Below are 4,223 nucleotides of genomic sequence, written 5' to 3'. Positions count from 1 at the left end.
TATATTAGGTATAATTCTATATAAATAGGGTTGTTGACCATGTATCCAACAAGTAGTGTAAAACTAGTGGTAGTAAGGTGGTGTTAGTGACACCTAAAAAAAGTGTGAAAAAGGGACAAAAATGTCAATTTTTGTCCATTTTTGACACAAGGATTAAAATCTGACTATAATTGTGCTTTATTATATAAAAGAAAGGCATCACCAGATTTGTATTTTACATAAATCTGCTTGACTCCAGCATGTTTTTAACACATGAGGCTTGATGTAAAGTTGAAAATATTTAGTTATCGTTTGAGAAAATGTAAGAACTGAAGTTAAAAGGTCTTCAATCTCCGATCAACAAAGTCTAATGGTGACTGTGACTGCAGTTGTAAGAACCGTGTGAGTGGTAAACAAAACAAAACTAAACCTTGCGTGTTCAGTCAGCTGAGACGATGAATGGGACGTTACTTTACAAGTCATCTTTAACCCTTGTGTTGTCTTCCTGTTGACCCTGCAACCTTTTGTTTTCTGGGTCAAAATTTAAAACTATAAATTATTTTTACCGTTTTGGTTCGACCTTTCAACACTTTTGTTGCTTTTTCCTGGTGTTTTTGTCACCTTTTCCAATGTTTTTGTCAATTCTTTCCTGCATTTTTTAAGTGTTTGTTTCCCCCCCCCCCCCACATTTTGGAAGCTTTTTCCAACATTTTTGTTACCTTTTCCAACATTATTTTATGTATTATTTTGCAAATGCTATAAAATTGAATAAAACACCCAAATCAATTAATTAAGTGAACTGATCATGTATTGTACTTGTGAAGAGTGTTGTATAGAACCATCCATGTTATTGTTATTGACAATATGGTTGAAAGAAACCACAAATTTCTGATATAGAAACCTTTTGAAAATGGGTCAAATTTGACCCGAGGACAACAGGAGGGTTAAATCTTGAACACTGCTGACCCCTCCTGGTGATTGTTTGCACCAAGCTCCAACAGCTACAAGCGTTTGGTCCAGAAGGATTTCAGGTTTCCCAGAGTCGCATGAGAACAGAAGAAGGGCTAATTAACAGGAGACAAACGATGTGTTCCTTTAGGATTTCAACCCATACACGGACTGTACAACCTCTAACATTGAGAATAATGCAAGATGCAAGGAGCATCAGCTCAATCCTGATAATGAAGTCCAACTCTACCTTATCTATCCCACATTTACTTAGTCATGTGTTATGTTTCTGATTCACAGAATAGAATAACTGACAGGAATGTGTTTCTGTCAGATAGATGAATGGTTGCAGATTTGACATGAAAGACATTCAATAAATAGCACAACGTGCACATTAAGTACAGACAAAAATGGACACGTTATGGCATTTGGTATTAAAGACTTTTTGTAAATGTTCTTTCTGCAGATATTCTACAGCGTCTTCTTAAAGTGTGATTTATGCTTCTGCGTACAATCTACGCCGTAAGTGAAGATACGTGAAGATAAGAACCTACGTCGGACCCTACGCTGTAGCCTGACGTGCACCTTGTGAAAACTGTAACTACGTGTTGCGGCGACGCACGTTGCTCGGCCGTGGCTTGGTAGTGTTCCATTTCCCCCCCCACCGACTCATTTCCTGGTTCTCCTTCTCCATAATCAACATGAAATCAAGGAGAGGGTTAACTTTACATGCCACATATATCACAACGTGGTCAGAAAGCACAGGGGAGACACTTTGTTTCTCTCACTGTGTCTCTAGAGTCACTACTCGCTCTGAAGCTAATCGCCGTCACTCTCTCCCTCACTCTACCACACACACACACACACAGGCCGGCCTTGCTGAGATCGACGCACACACCAACGCATTATGAACTGCAGGCCACTTAGGTAGGCTACAGCAAAAAGATCTGATTCTGAGATGATTTTTTCTGATCATAGCTATAGGATAAAAGCAAGCAGAACAGGTTATTGCAGCAGAAGATGCATGATTTGTCAGAACGAGGAAAGCACAGGGGGAACTAATAACATTCAGTAATATTTACACCTGTGCTATGCAAATCAAACTGTGAGAAGGACTCGCTACAACGCTCAAACTGAAGCATCGGACTGAGGCTTTGAGGCCAACTGTAGAGTTTGAATGTTTCCTTTGAGGGAAATTAATCATCCATCAGATAAAAGCAAGCATTTCAGGAATGTGGAGCCAGTAACTTAAAACATTGAAAAAGAACAAATCTGCTGGTCATTTCCTACTATCTAGTGTAAGTTTGGTGGAAGTTCAGACGGATGATTTTTATTAAAAGATCTTCTCCCATTTGTTTCTCCAAATCACAGATTCCAACTAGCCTACATTTCATTCATGATTTATGGAAACATAAACATTTCTATATCCGCTCCATACTGTTTTACTGCTGCATCTTGCTTCACTAGGAGACCTGCTAACATTTAACTAGTGTATAGTGGATCCACTATGTCCCAGGACCTGAAGTTGGAGCCCAACACAGACACCATCATAAAAAGGCCCAGCAGAGGCTGTACTTCCTGCACCAGCTCAGGAAGCTCAACCTGCCTAAGGAGCTGCTGGTCCACTTCTACACAGCCGTCGTCCAGTCTGTCCTCTGCACGTCCATCACTGTCTCAGACCATCGTCCAGTCTGTCCTCTGCACATCCATCACTGTCTCTGACCATCGTCCAGTCTGTCCTCTGCACGTCCATCACTGTCTCAGACCATCGTCCAGTCTGTCCTCTGCACGTCCATCACTGTCTGGTTTGGATCTGCCACCAAAAAGGACCGGAGCAGACTACAACGGACAGTTAGGACAGCAGAAAAGATCATCGTTGCCAACCTGCCCTCCGTTCATGACCTCTACTCCTCCAGAGTCAGGAAACGGGCAGGAACCATCACTGCAGACCCATCTCACCCCGGACACACCCTGGTCCAGCTTCTCCCCTCTGGGGGGCGCTACAGAGCACTGTTCGCCAAAACCAACAGATTCAGGAACAGTTTCTACCCACAAGCCATCTCTCTGATGAACAGCTGACTTCTAGACTATTAGACTTTATTATTTATTTATTTATTTATTATATTTTATTTATACATTTAGTCTTGATGTAGGTAAACATTTTTTTGTTTTATTTGATTTATGATGAATAGTTTCATTTCAGCAGTCACGCTGAGTAGCAGTTGATGACTGGCTGATTCAGATCAGTAACCAAGTTATTTCACCTACTTATTGCTGTTTCCTCTCATTTCTAAACTGTGTTGTACTGAAAAATAATCAGCAGATAAATCCATAATAAAAAAAAAATCATTAGTTAATAGTTTAACCAACTCCGACAATAAAATCCTGCTTTTAAATGAATGCATGAGTGATGATCTAATGATATAATATCATAGATATAAAATCCATTGTATTTCTATGTATCATATTATATTATAACAGTCACAGGGATGTGTTATACTTTTAATACTTTAACTACATTTTCCTGATTATACTAGACTATTAGACTTTATCTGAGGGAATGTTTTAAATGCAGGACTTTTACTGTAACAGATTACTTTACTGTGTGGTTTTAGTAGCCTGTAGTAGCCTCCTTTTACTTAGAAGGATCTAAATACTTCCTCCACCACTGGCTTTAAGTCTCAAAACCATTTAAATCTTCCTGGTACAAAATGAAGCTGCCGGGCTTTTCACAAATTCCAAAAAAACAACATCACATTATCTCTATTTTCAGTTTTAGAGTTGATTGATTGAGAGTATTTCTGAGCACGTTTCAAACACTTGATGGGAATCGCTGCCCCCCCCCCCCGATACTAACAGAGTGCTGTCCCAGAGACAGGTGTCCTCTAGCTGCCAGACCACAGGGGACCGTGCCCCTCAGCTCTGGAGCTTCTCATAATCTCTTAAATCCCTATTTATTATGTTTTCCTGCCATAGTGTCTCAACCATTTTTGTTTTCTTTATGTCACTCTTTTTTAATTTATTCTTTACCTTCAAATACAATTAGATGAGTATGATGAAAAGATGAATTCACTGGGTTTAGATTTTATTTGAATAACTTTATTGTTATGGCTCAGATTTTAAACTATCACATAATAGCTAAATAGGCTCTCACAGCCTATTGTAGCAGCCGCTCCTGACCCGGCCCAAGCTCTCTAAGAAGACGAGGAAAAACTCCCCAAAGTCCTGAGGCTAGCAGAAATGGGAAGAAACCTCGGGAAAGGAAATTCAAAGAGAGATCCCCTCTCCTGGGATGG

At 39.9% G+C, this 4,223-nt stretch overlaps 1 pseudogene; it reads right to left on the bottom strand.

Moving 5' to 3' along the window:
* Positions 1-4,032: 4,032 nt before the first annotated feature.
* Positions 4,033-4,223, bottom strand: part of LOC116705454 (serine/threonine-protein kinase pim-2-like) — a 3,755-nt pseudogene continuing 3,564 nt past the window's right edge.

Source organism: Etheostoma spectabile, chromosome 17, assembly GCF_008692095.1.
Source record: "Etheostoma spectabile isolate EspeVRDwgs_2016 chromosome 17, UIUC_Espe_1.0, whole genome shotgun sequence".
Taxonomy (NCBI): domain Eukaryota; kingdom Metazoa; phylum Chordata; class Actinopteri; order Perciformes; family Percidae; genus Etheostoma; species Etheostoma spectabile.
Note: the sequence above shows the minus strand (reverse complement) of the source record. Positions and strands in the feature narration are given on the sequence as shown.